General features: G+C 44.8%; 1 long non-coding RNA gene across 1 annotated transcript; it reads right to left on the bottom strand.

The window, feature by feature from the left end:
• Window positions 1-6,361: 6,361 nt before the first annotated feature.
• On the bottom strand, window positions 6,362-13,135 carry LOC139028657 (uncharacterized). Its single transcript, XR_011480865.1, has 2 exons — window positions 12,440-13,135; window positions 6,362-7,611 (listed from the first exon to the last, which is right to left on the bottom strand). It is a non-coding gene; the product is annotated as an uncharacterized lncRNA (long non-coding RNA).
• Between the last annotated feature and the right edge of the window lie 3,297 nt (window positions 13,136-16,432).

Genomic DNA, 16,432 nt, shown 5'->3' with positions numbered 1-16,432 from the left:
TATAGGCTAAGTCCTTACATCAGGGTTATAGGTAAGTCTTTACATCAGGGTTATAGGTAAGCCTTACATCAGGGTTATAGGTAAGTCCTTACATCAAGGGTTATAGGTAAGTCCTTACATTCAGCGGTTATAGGTAAGTCTTCATCAGGGTTATAGGTAATCCTTACATCAGGGTTACTAGGTAAGTCTTAATCAGGTATATAGGTAAAGTCTTTACATCAGGGTTATAGGTAAGTCTTACAATCAGGGTTATAGGTAAGTCCTTACATCAGGTTATAGGTAAGTCTTTACATCAGGGTTATAGGTAAGTCTACATCAGGGTATAGGTAAGTCCTTACATCAGGGTTATAGGTAAGTCCTTACATCAGGGTTATAGGTAAGTCCTTACATCAGGGTTATAGGTAAGTCTTTACATCAGGGTTATAGGTAAGTTCCTTACAATTCAAGGTAATAGGTAAGTCCTTACATCAGGTTATAGGTAAGTCTCTTACATCAGCGGTTATAGGTAGTCTTTACATCAGGGTTATAGGTAAGTCCTTACATCAGGGTTATAGTAAGTCTTACATCAGGGTTATAGGTAATGCCTTACATCAGGGTTATAGGTAAGTCCTTACATCAGGGTTATAGGTAAGTCCTTACATCAGGGTTATAGGTAAGTCCTTACATTAGGTTATAGGTAAGTCCTTACATCAAGGTTACATAGGTAAGTCTTTACATCAGGGTTATAGGTAAGTTCCTTACATTCAGTTATATGTTAAGTCCTTAAAATCAGGGTTATAAGGTCAGTCTTTACATCAGGGTTATAGGTAAGTCTTACATCAGGTGTTATAGGTAAGTCCTTTACAATCAGGGTTATAGGTAAGTCCTTACATCAGGTAGTTATAGGTAAAGTCTCTTTAAACAATCAGGGTTATAGGTAAAGTCCTTACATCGAGGTTACGCAGTAAGTCCTTACATCAGGGTTCTAATAGGTAAGTCTTTACATCAGGTTATAGGTAAGTCCCTTACATCAAGGTTATAGTAAGTCTTTACATCAGGGTTATAGGTAAGTCCTTACATCAGGTTATAGTAAGTTTTACATAGAGGTTATCAGTAAGTCCTATACCATCAAGGTTTAGGTAAGTCCTTAACAATCAGGTTTATAGGTGAAGTTCTTATAACCCTGATGTAAAGACTTACCTATAACCCTGATGTAAGGACTTACCTATAACCCTGATGTAAAGACTTACCTATAACCCTGATGTAAGGACGCATCTGTTAGCTGTACAGCTACAGGCAGAAACATGTTCTTTGGACTGGAGGTATGGGTGTTAAGTCTGTTTTACAGATTACATCATACTGATAAGGCCTTTCTCCAATGTTCTGTTTCCTCTGAATCTTTACCTCCCTCTACTCTGTCTAAGTGATATAATCAAATACTTCACAAAAACCTAATTACAACTTTATGTTCTGGCCAAGCAATATTAAATCATTACAAAAACAATACATTATGGTTTGTCAAAGCATTTTTATGTAATTACTGGATAAAGATGTAGGGTTATGATACAACATACAGTGAATTAATTTCCAAAGTACATAAGTTGTTTCATGCCAGTGACAGTGTTGTTTAGCTGTATCATGACTTCTTATCTTCATACACTATATGTCTGAATGGAATCATGTTTGAGACTATTTCGCTCCCTCATGTCTAAATTTWATGTCATTGAGATCTTTGAAATAATCATCTGTGATGGAGAAACAGGATCCTATGTATTCAAAACTGGTGAAATAACAATTTCCCCACACACCTAGAAAGCCTTTCTAAATCAATACAGCTTGAATCAGAATGTGCATTACAGCACAAGAAAGGCTTATCCAGATCCTGACGAGCTACCTGGTTGAATAAAACCCTTACAATGTTGTAGGTCTGGGTCTAGACGGTTCCACTAGAGACTGTAACTCTTCATTACTCTTATATTCTTCTGGCAAATTGAATCCTTCAAAATGAACTTCTCCTCTGTTCTTGAATTTTCCTCCTGACCCATGATGATCTGTAGGTGTGGGAGACAGATCCTCTTGGCCGTGTCTTTCCTCTCTTCTTCTCTATTGCTTCTCTATTGTTCCTCAAGCAAGGGGGGAGGTCGATGGCATCACAGATTCCCATCAGACCAACTCCTTGAATGCTCTACTTCGCAAAGTTTGCAGTTGTGTCAAAAAATATTTAATTTGTTTTTTATTTGAATTACATTAGTTACATTTTCTTTAACCTGTTTTCAGTTTGTCATTATGGGGTATCGTGTGTAGATTGATGGCGATTTTAGAATCAGTCTGTAACTTAACAAAATGTGGGAAAAGTCAATGGGTCTGAATACTTTCCAAATGCACTGTACATAGGTCAGCAATCTTTAAGGCACAGAGTAGTGTAGAGGGTGATAGCAGGCTAATGACAGTGTCTAAGGTTCAGGGCAGGGTACTGGGTGGAGGCCGGCTAGTGGTGACTGTTTAACAGTCTGATGGCCTGCAGATACACTATAAGCTGTTTATCAGTCTCTCTGTCCCAGCTTTGATGCACCTGAACTGTCTCCGCTTTCTAGATGGTAGTGGAGTGAACAGGCCGAGGCTCGGGTGGCTGAGGTCCTTGATGATCTTCTTGGCCTTCCTGTGACACCAGGTGCTGTAGATGTCGTGGGTTGACCGCACCACCCGATGATACGTTGGGTTGACCGCACCACCCTCTGGAGTGCCCTGYAGTTGCAGATGGTGCAATTGCCGTACCAAGCGGTGATACAGGACATACCTTTATATTGACTCTACACACATGCACACCCACTCACATACAATCATCATATACGCTGCCGCTACTCAGTTTATCATATTTATCATAGATCCTTATGCCTTGTCACCTTACCCCTATACATATCTCCCTCTATCACTTCAGTATCCCTGCACATTGTAAATATGTGTCACGTTCGTCGTCCTCCTCATCTGAGGAGTAGTAAGAAGGATCGGAGGACCAAAATGCAGCGTGATGATTATCCATTTTAATGAACACGAATAATCTAACAAAAACAACAAAACACGAGAACGAAACGAAACAGTCCTGAACAGTGAAAATACAAAAACACAGGAACATGAACAATCACCCACAACCCACAATACAAAACAGGCTACCTAAATATGGTTCCCAGTCAGAGACAACGACTAACACCTGCCTCTGATTGAGAACCATATCAGGCCAAAGACATAGAAATAGACAAACTAGACATACAACATAAAAATGGCCCACTCAAGATCCACCTGACCAAACAAAACATAGAAACATACAAAGCAAACTATGGTCAGGGCGTGACAGTACCCCCCCCCCCCCCCCCCCCCAAGGTGCGGACTCCGGCCCCAAACCTAAACCTATAAGGGGAGGGTTCTGGTGTGGCATCTGTCCGCGGTGGCGGCTTGGCGCGAACGTGGCACCCCACTCCGAGCCATAGTCATGCCCGGCTTAACAGTAACCTCTTTGAGCGAGCGTACCCTCGCCGCCGACCTTGACTGGGAACCCTAATAAAGAGACCCCACTGGACTGAGGAGCGCCTCTGCGACTGAGGGCAGCTCCGGACTGAGGGCAGCTCCGGACTGAGCGGGCAGCTCCGGACTGAGGCAGCTCCGGACTGAGGGCAGCTCCGGACTGAAGGGCAGCTCCGGACTGAAGGGCAGCTCCGGACGAGGGCAGCTCCGGACTGAAGGGCAGCTCCGGACTGAAGGCAGCTCCGGACTGGCGGGCGAGCTCTGCAGCTCCGGACTGGCGGCGGCTCTGGCACTCCGGAATGGCGGGCGGCTCTGGCAGCTCGCGCGACTGGCGGCGGCTCTGGCAGCTCCTGACTGACGGCGGCTCTGGCAGCTTCAGGACAGACGGGCGGCTCAGGCGGCGCTGACAGACGGCGGCGGCTTCAGGGCGGCGCTGGACAGACGGGCGCTCAGGCGGCGCTGGACAGACGGACGCTGCAGGGCGGCGCTGGACAGACGGACGGCTCTGGCAGCGGCTGAGCAGGCGGAGCACCTGTAGTGAGGAGACGGAGAACAGTCCTGGTGCGGGGGCTGCCACCGGAGGGCTGTTGCGTGGAGGTGGCACCGGATAGACCGGACCGTGAAGGCGCACTGGAGTCTCGAAGCACCGAGCCTGCCCAACCCTACCTGGGCTGAATGCTCCCCGTAGCCAGGGCCAGTGCGGCGAGGTGGAATAGCCCGCACTGGCTGTGCTGGCGAACCGGAGACACCATGCGTAGGGCTTGGTGCCATGTACCCCGGCCCGAGGAGACGCACTGGAGGGACCAGATGCGCTGAGGCGGCTTCATGGCACCTGCCTCGATGCCCACTCTAGGCCGGCCGATACGAGGCGCTGCTATGTACCGCACCGGGCTCTGCCTACGCACGGGGACACCGTGTGCCTCACGGCATAACACGGTGCCTGCTCGCCCCTCTCTCTCCACGGTAAGCACGGGGAGTTGGCTCAGGTCTCCTAGCTGACTTAGCCACACACCCCGTGTGCCCCCTCCAATAAATTTTGGGGCTGCCTCTCTGGCTTCCAGCCGCGCTTTCGTGCTGCTTCCTCATATGGTGAAAATACAAAAACACAGGAACAGGAACAATCACACAACCACAATACAAAACAGGCTACCTAAATATTGGTTCCCAATCAGAGACGACGACTAACACCTGCCTCTGATTGAGAACCATATCAGGCCAAACACATAGAAATAGACAAACTAGACATACAACATAGAATGCCCACTCAGATCCCACCCTGACCAAACAAAACATAGAAACATACAAAGAAAACTATGGTCAGGGCGTGACAATATGGTACTGGAACTTACTTTCTTGTGTGCTTTTGTTCTACCGTAAGTTATTTTTAGAACTACGTTGTTATTAATTACTGCGTTTATCAGGTATCAAAGTAAGACCCAGATGCAGACTGTCAAAGTAACAATATTTAATGTTCCAACAGGGACAAACAGAAGACAGGTCAAGGCAGGCAGAGGTCGGTAATCCAGAGGAAGGCAGAGGTACAGGTTGGCGGGCAGGCTCAGGGTCGGGGGCAGGCACAGTGGTCAGGCAGGTGGGCACAGAGTCCAGAAAACAGGCAAAGGTCAAAACCGGGAGGACTAGCAAAAGAAAAATAGAAAGCAGGAGCAAGGGAAAAACATGCTGAAAACATACAAGACGAACAGGCACAGAGAGACAGGAAACACAGGGATAAATACACAGGGGAAACAAGCTACACCTGGAGGGGGTGGAGAAAATTACAAGACAGGTGAAACAGATCAGGGCAAGACAACATTGTTGGGTTTAGAGCTTGCAAGAAAGGCAGTTCACTGTACTTGTGCACGTGACATTTGAAGGGACCATTTCAGGTCCTCAGTAATGTGCACGCTGAGGAACTTGAAGCTTTTGACACACTGCAGCCCCATCGATGTGGATGGGGACATGCGCTTTCTGCTGTCTCCTGCAGTCTGCGATTAGCACCTGTGATTTTTTGAGATTGGGGAGATGTTATTTTCCTGGCACCCCTCTGCAAGGCACTCAGCTCTGCCCTGTAGGCTGTCTCATCGTTGTTTGTAATCAGGCCTACCACTGTTGAGTCATCAGCAAACTTCATGATTGAGTTGGAGACATGCGTGGCCACGCAGTCCTGGGTGAACAGGGAGTACAGGAGGGGGCTGAGCACTCACCCCTGTGGGGCCCCTGTGTTGAGGATCAGTCAATGGCCGTAAGTCAAGTGAGTCTGATTATATTCCTATTTCCTCCCTCTGGTCATAAATGTACATGTAAAGTCAGTAAGCAGTGCACACACACACCTAAGTGACMATATTGACTCAAGGAGAGTCACTCCCTTTCCTGAGTTCAGGGTTTGATATTGCATGAATGACATACAGTGGGTGTGGACTCCACATGTGGAGCTACAGTGTCATGACACAAGGTGAGACCCAAATGCGGACACAGGCGGCAGATGATTGGAGTTTAAGATGTTTAATAAATCCAAAGGGAGTAGGCAAGAGAATGGTTGTGGACAGGCAAAAGGTCAAAACCAGTTCAGAGTCCAGGACGTACCGAAGGGCAGGCAGGCTCGAGGTCAGGGCAGGGCAGGCAGAATTGTCAGGCAGGCGGGCATGGAGTCCAGAAAACAGGCAAGGGTCAGAACCGGGAGGACTAGCAAAAGGAGTACGGGAAAWAACACGCTGGTTGGCTTGATAAACAAATCGAGCAGTCAGGTGTCAATCACCTGGACGAAGGAGGTGTTAAGTGAGGTGTTGTACAAGTACGATAAAGGACCAGATATCACAGTCATAGTGTCACACTGGTATAAAGGATTTGGAGACAGGAGCAGGAATACATCATCTGGGCTTTTAATACACTCAAAACAAACACATATACAAAACACTGGGATGTACCCAAACAAAAGAGCGATGGTAAACCTCGTAGAATGACACGGGACGATGCTTGTAATACACAAAACACGCAGCACAGGCTGAGACAACGCATAGGTACTCATACGACCAACGGACATGGGAGCAATAATCAACAGCCCAATGAGGAAACAAAGGGCACAATTATACAAACACAATCAGTGAAGAATTGGAACCAGGTGTGCGTAATGATACAGTTTAGTGCAGCCTAGATGGCCGGGGATGTCGACCTCCGGAACTGGTGAACAGAATGAGCAGCAGTACGGGGATCCGTGACACATAGCAAGTAAAATGTTTTTGTAACCGTTACTGAAAAAGTTATAGTGGAAGTATTCTGTTAGTTGTGTCAGGAAATGTTGAATATGATTAATGCCAGTCCTGAAGCTTTTGAAAAGACTAACATAAATGCGAATGATAGATGGTAGTAATAATAAATAATCCATATCTTCATAATGAGCCATTATCTTATTGTAATTGGAAATACATCTTTTGAGCCCGACAATTCTTTCYTCATTAACATTTAAAGGAAAAATTATGTATGGTTGAAATTGGCTATAGAAAAATCATCAACAAATACGTATTTTCAACGTCTGTAGAAGATGTCCTTTCAGCTTTTATTAGAACTGAAAATGAACTTGATTTCACATACTTTAGGTAAAAGACATATTGTCAACAGCCATGAAATATGCATTTTTAATGACTGGAAAACATGTACTGTATTTTCAACTTTTATTCAGAACCGAAAATTTACATAATTTCAACATCCAGAAAATACATATTTTCTACGTCTTTTTAATATCATAACGCTGACTGGGCTGAGTCTTCAGTAACCTATTGAATAAGATGAGACTCTTCTGTGCCCACTGACTCCTGATATTGGTCTGACAAAAAGAAATCAGAGTTTGAAATATCTTTCCATGAATTCCCAGGATCCCCTCTCCTGATGAACTTGAAGGGGCCGAAGACAGATCCTCTCGGCCCTCTCTTTCGCAATTTCCTGCAGTTCATTCTTCAAATGATTGTTTACCTCCTCTGAAAGAATTTCTTCATACAACCTTTCATAATATGGTTTATCAAGATGGCAACTGTTGTTTGTTCTTTTGAGACAGGTGAAGCAGCACTCACACAAATGCCAGAAAACAAGGCCCCCGGTAACCAGAAGCAAGCCAATGACCTGGGAAAGAAAATAGACATCATATATTTGTCAGTAGTTAGGTTTGCTTGCAATTGGCACATATTTCCCAGTGAGTGTTGTTACAGAGGTTAGATGGCTAGTTAGCTATAGTAGTTAGCTACTGCCATCAGCTGTGTTATCATATTTAGCTTATTACACTGTTTGTAGAATACGTTCTGGCATTTGAATATAGCACTGGAATAGGGAATCCGGACACACTGTGGACACGGTAGACACATTTAAATGTAGGTCTAGATGCATGACGTGTTTGGAATTCCATGACCAAAGCTCAATGATCAGAATACTAAAGCCTATCATTCAAGGAACTTGATTTTATTTCACGGGTGCCTGTTTATTTAAGCAATAAGGTCTGAGGGGGTGTGGTATATGGCCAATATACCGTTGCGAAGAGCTGTTCTTACGCACAACGTCTAAGAGTGCCTGGATACAGCCCTTAGCCGTGGTATATTGACCATATACCACAAACCTTTCTGACTCCCGTCGTATTCGTTAGAGGTAGGTTATAGGATGAGGGGTATGGATAATAGTAATATCATTTTATTTGATAATTGGTAGCCAAGCATTCATCATGTCACCAGCTTTCAAATAAAACTAGATATTTATTGGAAATTTGCATCAAGCTCATCACCGTCCATCACTTAAAGGTAGACTCAGCGATATGACATACTGTAGATGCAGAAAGTAAACAGAATAGTGGGTCAATTTCCTCAACAACTATGCTGTTTTKGTATCCTGGCTTCCACACTGTGAACTGTGCGAAGCAAACCCATGCACATGCACGGATACTGCAGTGCTGTTTGTTGCAATGTCATTTTGCAGAGTCTACCTTTTAAAGCTGGAATMCTTAATAGTGAAACAGCCACATTCATTTGCAATATTACAACAACAACAATTACTGCAAACAACGAACAAATTCTTTCCCCCTCGGACATCATCATTGCAAGTGCGATAGAAGAGCAGAATATGTAGCYTAGGTCTACTGCATTTCCCCCCCTTGCTGCACAATGCTCCTCAGCTTGGCAATATAAAGGTGTTGAGGGCAACCAGTGGCCCTACTGCGGATTCCAACTTTAACCACCATGAAGTTCATCAAAACTCATTTAATCTGCCTATAAACTCTTAAAGTGACACTACAGTCTCCTTTTCACCTCATTTAACACCTGCTTTTCTACATTGTAGTGGTAGTACAATGTAGAATATCATCATGTGACTCCAAGTTTACTTAGAGATTGTTTATTATATCAATATTTGCTGCACATAAAGGACTTTCCACTGCAATTGTCGCATAATTTATTATACAAACAAAAAAATATTTCCCACCATGTCGAACGGAAAAACGAATTGTCTAACATGACATTTTTACAGACACTTTATGCTTCCATCACACCTGTCATGATATTTGTTTTATAAGGCAAACATGACAATATAAACTGTGGATGAAAATGTGGTTATTGAAAAGATCTGATCCAAATCCCATATATTTTAAAATGACAGTTGGTTATACAGACACTTTTCATCCATCCCAGGGCAGTCTAAATATTTACATTATCAAATTTTAAACCTAAACACACATTCACATTCACATTCCAGAGAGACATCAGAGACTGTAACGTTCTTTGCTTCACGGAAACATGGCTCACTCGAGAGACGCTAACGGAGTCGGTGCAGCCAGCTGGTTTCTTCACGCATCGCGCCGACAGAAACAAACATCTTTCTGGTAAGAAGAGGGGCGGGGGTGTATGCCTTATGATTAACGAGACGTGGTGTGATCATAACAACATACAAGTCATTCTGTTCACCTGATTTAGAATTCCTCACAATCAAATGTCGACCGCATTATCTACCAAGGGAATTCTCTTCGATTATAATCACAGCCGTATATATTCCCCCCCAAGCAGACACGTCGATGGCCCTGAACGAACTTTATCTGACTTTATGTAAACTGGAAACCACACACCCTGAGGCTGCATTCATCGTAGCTGGGGATTTTAACAAGGCTAATCTGAAAACAAAACTCCCTAAATTCTATCAGCATATCGATTGTGCTACCAGGGCTGGTAAAACCTTGGATCATTGTTATACTAACTTCCGCGACGCATATAAGGCCCTCCCCCGCCCTCCTTTCGGAAAAGCTGACCACGACTCCATTTTGTTGCTTCCAGCCTACAAACAGAAACTAAAACAGCTAGCTCCGGCACTCAGGTCTGTTCAACGCAGGTCCAACCAATCTGATTCCACGCTTCAAGACTGCTTCGATCACGTGGATTAGGATATGTTCCGCATTGCGTCCAACAACAACATTGACGAATACGCTGATTCGGTGAGCGAGTTCATTAGAAAGTGCATTGACGATGTCGTACCCACGGCAACAGTTAAAACATTCCTAAACCAGAAACCGTGGATTGATGGCAGCATTCGCGTGAAACTGAAAGCGCGAACCACTGCTTTTAACCAGGGCAAGGTGACCGGAAACATGACCGAATACAAACAGTGTAGCTATTCCCTTTGCAAGGCAATCAAACAAGCTAAGTGCCAGTATAGAGACAAAGTAGAGTCGCAATTCAACAGCTCAGGCACAAGAGGTATGTGGCAGGGTCTACAGTCAATCACGGATTACAAAAAAGAAAACCAGCCCGTCGCGGACCAGGATGTCTTGCTCCCAGACAGACTAAATCACTTTTTTGCTCGCTTTGAGGACAATACAGTGCCACTGACACGGCCCGCTACCAAAACCTGCGGGCTCTCCTTCACTGCAGCCGAGGTGAGTAAAACATTTAAACGTGTTAACCCTCGCAAGGCTGCAGGCCCAGACAGCATTCCCAGCCGCGTCCTCAGAGCATGCGCAGACCAGCTGGCTGGTGTGTTTAAGGACATATTCAATCAATCCTTATCCCAGTCTGCTGTTCCCACATGCTTCAAGAGGGCCACCATTGTTCCTGTTCCCAAGAAAGCTAAGGTAACTGAGCTAAACGACTACCGCCCCGTAGCACTCACTTCCGTCATCATGAAGTGCTTTGAGAGACTAGTCAAGGACCATATCACCTCCACCCTACCTGACACCCTAGACCCACTCCAATTTGCTTACCGACCCAATAGGTCCACAGACGACGCAATCGCAACCACACTGCACACTGCCCTAACCCATCTGGACAAAGGAATACCTATGTGAGAATGCTGTTCATCGACTACAGCTCAGCATTTAACACCATAGTACCCTCCAAACTCGTCATAAGCTCGAGACCCTGGGTCTCGACCCCGCCCTGTGAACTGGTCCTGGACTTCCTGACGGGCCGCCCCCAGGTGGTGAGGGTAGGTAACAACATCTCCACCCCGCTGATCCTCAACACTGGGCCCCACAAGGGTGCGTTCTGAGCCCTCTCCTGTACTCCCTGTTCACCCACGACTGCGTGGCCATGCACGCCTCCAACTCAATCATCAAGTTTGCGGACGACATTACAGTGGTAGGCATGATTACCAACAACGACGAGACGGCCTACAGGGAGGAAGTGAGGGCCCTCGGGTGTGGTGTCAGGAAAATAACCTCACACTCACGTCAACAAAACAAAGGAGATGATTGTGGACTTCAGGAAACAGCAGAGGGAGCACCCCCCTATCCACATCGACGGGACAGTAGTGGAGAAGGTGGAAGGTTTTAAGTTCCTCGGTGTACACATCACGGACAAACTGAATTGGTCCACCCACACAGACAGCGTTGTGAAGAAGGCGCAGCAGCGCCTCTTCAACCTCAGGAGGCGAAGAAATTCGGCTTGTCACCAAAAGCACTCACAAACTTCTACAGATGCACAATCGAGAGCATCCTGTCGGGCTGTATCACCGCCTGGTACGGCAACTGCTCCGCCCACAACCGCAAGGCTCTCCAGAGGGTAGTGAGGTCTGCACAACGCATCACCGGGGGCAAACTACCTGCCCTCCAGGACACCTACACCACCCGATGTCACAGGAAGGCCATAAAGATCATCAAGGACAACAACCACCCGAGCCACTGCCTGTTCACCCCGCTATCATCCAGAAGGCGAGGTCAGTACAGGTGCATCAAAGCAGGGACCGAGAGAGACTGAAAAATAGCTCTATCTCAAGGCCATCAGACTGTTAAAGAGCCACCACTAACATTTAGTGGCCGCTGCCAACATACTGACTCAACTCCAGCCACTTTAATAATGGGAATTGATGGAAATTATGTAAAAATGTATTACTAGCCACTTTAAACAATGCCACTTAATATAATGTTTACATACCCTACATTACTCATCTCATATGTATATGTATATACTGTACTCTATATCATCTATTGCATCTTGCCATCTTTATGTAATACATGTATCACTAGCCACTTTATATTTATATACCCTACATTACTCATCTCATATGTATAGACTGTACTCTATACCATCTACTGCATCTTGCCTATGCCGTTCTGTACCATCACTCATTCATATATCTTTATGTACATATTCTTTATCCCTTTACACTTGTGTGTATAAGGTAGTAGTTGTGGAATTGTTAGGTTAGATTACTTGTTGGTTATTATTGCATTGTCGGAACTAGAAGCACAAGCATTTCGCTACACTCGCATTAACATCTGCTAACCATGTGTATGTGACAAATAAATTTGATTTGATTAGATTTTTTTTTAATGACAGGGATATTTATTAGTATTAAATACATAATTTATCGCATCTATTTTGTGACGCATTTATCAGTAACATTTTTACATTTGCTCAGCATTTAGCCCTTTTGCATGATAAAACAAAGTATAATTCTGAACATAATATAAACCATTACTTACAACTGAGTCAGTCTTGTAATCAGTGATGACAAGTCTCTCGTCATAGGTCAGGTTTGTTCTACAGGGAAGTCCAACTTGTTTTGGATGGTTGTTGGTCTTATAGCACACATACCATTCTCCATCTATCAAAACAGCAGCTATCCAGTAGAGTCCTACAGACAGAAATGTGATCCCAARTTTGGTTAATGAACAGAACCAATTGCAGGGACACTTAATGCATTTCTTGCGGCAAAACGTCTTCTGGTACATCTTATCAACTAGCACGATACCACAAGTTATTATAGTGGGTGGGCACAGTATGTACAGTAAGCCATGATAGCCTATAGGTCGTGGGCTGTCCCATGCAGGCCTGCAGAAGCACGGAAAGTTCAAGTTCAAYATGTACTCCAGAATGAAGACAGCCAGGAAAACAAAAACACCTGTAGCTTTGGTCAGCAGGACGAGAAGTCTCTGAGGAACTTCAAAATTGTGAATATTCGCCATGGCGTCTGAAATACTTAAAAAAAAAATTAATAGCAGTTTTTGATTCTCTGAAGGTCTGATGGATAGTTATGTTGATTGCTTGACTGTCTGAGTATTGTAGTCCTGCAGATGTTCTGAGAAAGAATTACTGGTTGCTGAGGTTCAAAGAGAAAATGTTCTCTTCAAAAAGAGAAAGTTAAATGGGGATTTATTGTCCGAGAGCTTTTATGCAGTATAAAATAACCCAAGTTCTGACTTGAAAGCACTTAAGTAGTTTTGCTCTACCTACTAAAGTTGTCATACATTACAGGAAGTGGTGCTGCATCAACGTAGGCATAGACCACAACATCATCCTGTCCTGCGGCATCCGAGCCCCCTGTAGTCTCTGTAACAGCTCTGAACTGGTTCTCCTACTACCTCTACAATGACTATGGCAACGCTCTGCTCAGCCAAATGAACATCATAGGTTCGAACTAATCCAGAATAGTGCTGCCAGAGTCCTTACCAGGACCAAAAATTCTAACCACACCCCTTTATCCTCTCTGACCTCCACGGGCTACCTGTCAACTATGGAGTGACTTTTAAACCCTCCTCCAACTGTTTAAACCATTGAACGGATTGTGCGGCACCTACATCAGCGAACTAATTTCTATCAACGAACCATCTTGAGCTTTTCGCTCCAGCACTTACCACTGCTTCAAGTTAAGACACATCTCCGTATTATTGAGGACTGAGCCTTCTGCCCCCTTCCCTCTCACCTATGAAATGCTCTCCCTGACATTCAGAGCCACTCCATGCCTAACAGGAAGGTCTCAGCAGGTACGAATTCAGTACCAAAGTATGAGTCATAAAACCTGGAAATGGCTCCAGTTGTTTTTTCACCAAAAATTTTACCATCTGGGATTTTAGAACTACTTCATATAAGGTCTTCGTTTTGTTGTAGGCTTACCCTGGCATGACGTTTTGATAACCGTGCAAATCTCTCTGACAAGGCAAATTTTATCAATAATTAGCATAAAACTCTACTTGTCCAAGAGAGAATTACAATGCTATAAAAAACATCACTCCAAGGTAGGCCTACACCAAGCACAACATTTATTAGCATTTTTTGAAAAATGAACGGCGGAAAACATTGTAACCATTTCTGGGTTTGGACTGTGCCGGACTGACTATAGACAACACTCTGTCTAGCTCTAGTTAGATACCTGTAATGGATATCTTCCATGCAGGGTTCTAACGCGATGCATCCAGAAGAGTATACCGGCAACTAAATCGAGTCACTACCCACTGGGCACCAACTGGTTGAATCAACGTTGTTTCAACGTAATTTTTGTCAACATCCTGTGATGTGGAATCTACATGCAAAATACATTGTATTTGAAAAATGTATGTTTTGAGGGTGAAATTTCAACCACAAAATTATGTCATCGTGCTAACGAAATTTCAACAGAACTTGTATAAAATATGTTAAATTTGTGCCAAACAATGTCACATTTTCAACGTTATGTCCACTAACAGAAATAAAAGGTTATAATCGAAGTCCTTCCAAAGGCAGGGTTTGAGTTTTAGTTTTAGTGAGGTCCAGAAGGGGCATGGGAGGGGTTGTAGTGGCTGTAAAAATTAAATAAATTAAAAGCCACACAAAATAGTATTTGGGATTGTCTGAAGGTCTGAGGAATAGTTATGTTGATTCTGTCACGTTCCTGACCTGTTTTCTGTTAGTTTTGTATGTTTTGTTGGTCAGGACGTGAGTTTGGGTGGGCATTTCTATGTTTTGTGTTTCTATGTTTAGGTCTATTGTAATCAGCCTTATATGGTTCTCAATCAGAGACAGGTGTTTGACGTTGTCTTCTGATTGAGAACCATATATAGGTTAGCTGTTCAACTGTTGTTGTTGTGGTTTTCCTGTGTCTGTGTCTTATGTTTCACATACGGGTACTGTTTCGTCGTTCGTGTTTTTGTTTGTAGTAAGTACTGTTCGTTCGTTTCATGTTTCAATTTAAGTTCGTGTCCAAGTGCTGTTTCATTCGGTTTAGTTATTTTGGTACGTTGTAAGTATATGTTTTTTGTCTTGGTTCAATAAATTGTGCATCTTATTTTCAACACGTGTGCGGCGCTTGGTTACTACCGCGTGTCTCCTCTTGGTCATGAATAGAGGAGGTAGGTACCGCGTTACACTGAACCCACGTTGTCCGTCACGCGGCAAATTGACACGCGCAGAATCCCACCGCACGTATGATTTCAGTCCCGGACTGGATTGGCAGTTCCTGTTGAGTTAATCCACATATCTAGCTGACTACTGGCGACTTGGGAGAGCTGTTGGAATCATGGTGACTTGGTCAAGCCAGAAAATATCGCGCCCCATAAGCGAAACAGACTGCGCTGGGCGGTTCAGCGGAGAGGTATGCAAGAGACTGGGTGCAGGCTGATTCATGAGGCAGCAGCAAGGTAGGCATAGGCTGGAGGCGGAGAATCAAGCCCAACTAGGACGAGGGGAGCGTCTCACGAAGCCGGTAAACCGTAAATGTACTACCCAACATAATGGATGCTTGTCTTGTCTTGGTACGGGCGTTCCTCTCTTGGGTGCTGATCGGGCATACCGATAAGAGGAAGGGATTAGCTGGAGGGCAGTAGTGACCAATAGAGCGCATGTCTCGCACGTTCACTAGAAGCTATATGACAGTATAAGTGTAGAGCGGGAAGGTTTACTGGGCAGACAAACAGAACACGAGTGTATTAACTGTGACAGCTCTAAGACTGAGCCTCACAGGTGGCTCTACCTGTACGTTGAGTTGCACAGTGACAGGTCCTGTATTCAACTACGGCTCCCGACTAGAGTCAGGAGCGTAGATTGCAGTCAATGCATGCAAGACCGATGCTTACATCTATTTGACACCAGTAGTTCACTCCTTGGAGCCGGCTTACAATGGGGACAGCCTTACGCATGGTGCTCCCGAGGCTATAATACCGGTTCGGGTATTCCAACCTCTCCTACTTGCAATTGGAATGCTAGCGAAATGAGAGCATTAACAGTAAGGTTGGCAGAGCGCGAGTGACTCGAAAGGAAGCCAGTACACGGTCTGTCTTGGTTATCCTGCTCTGGGACGTCGTACGTCCCCATGCTAGCCATACTTAACACAGTGCTACTAGCCACGCACTAGGCTTCAGTGCGTTCAGACGGCACCTGGTTCTGCCACGCAGCACTCTCCTAAGTGCGTGTATCACTTCCAGGGCCGTCCAGTCCCGATCCGCGAACAACAAGCAACTATAGCAACATAAGTAGGCAGTCGTCGCTAAAGAGCGTAACCTTCTATAAACTAGTGTGTTTCTAACACCGTTAAGATAAGTCTAAACTGTGTGCAGTGCACTCAGCCGGGTGCACCTGTCAGTGTTGCCGGTTACCCGACGAACCCGATCCCACGCACCAGGAAGAAGAAGTACGCTTTGGAGAGTCCAGTGTAGCACCTCTTCTCCTCCCCGCAACTAAGCAGAAGGTGCCGTGATCCTTACGCCCGATGCCTCAGTTCGCCG

Source organism: Salvelinus sp. IW2-2015, linkage group LG2, assembly GCF_002910315.2.
Source record: "Salvelinus sp. IW2-2015 linkage group LG2, ASM291031v2, whole genome shotgun sequence".
Lineage (NCBI taxonomy): Eukaryota > Metazoa > Chordata > Actinopteri > Salmoniformes > Salmonidae > Salvelinus > Salvelinus sp. IW2-2015.
The sequence above is the reverse complement of the archived record's forward strand: the minus strand, read 5'-3'. Positions and strand labels throughout refer to the sequence as shown.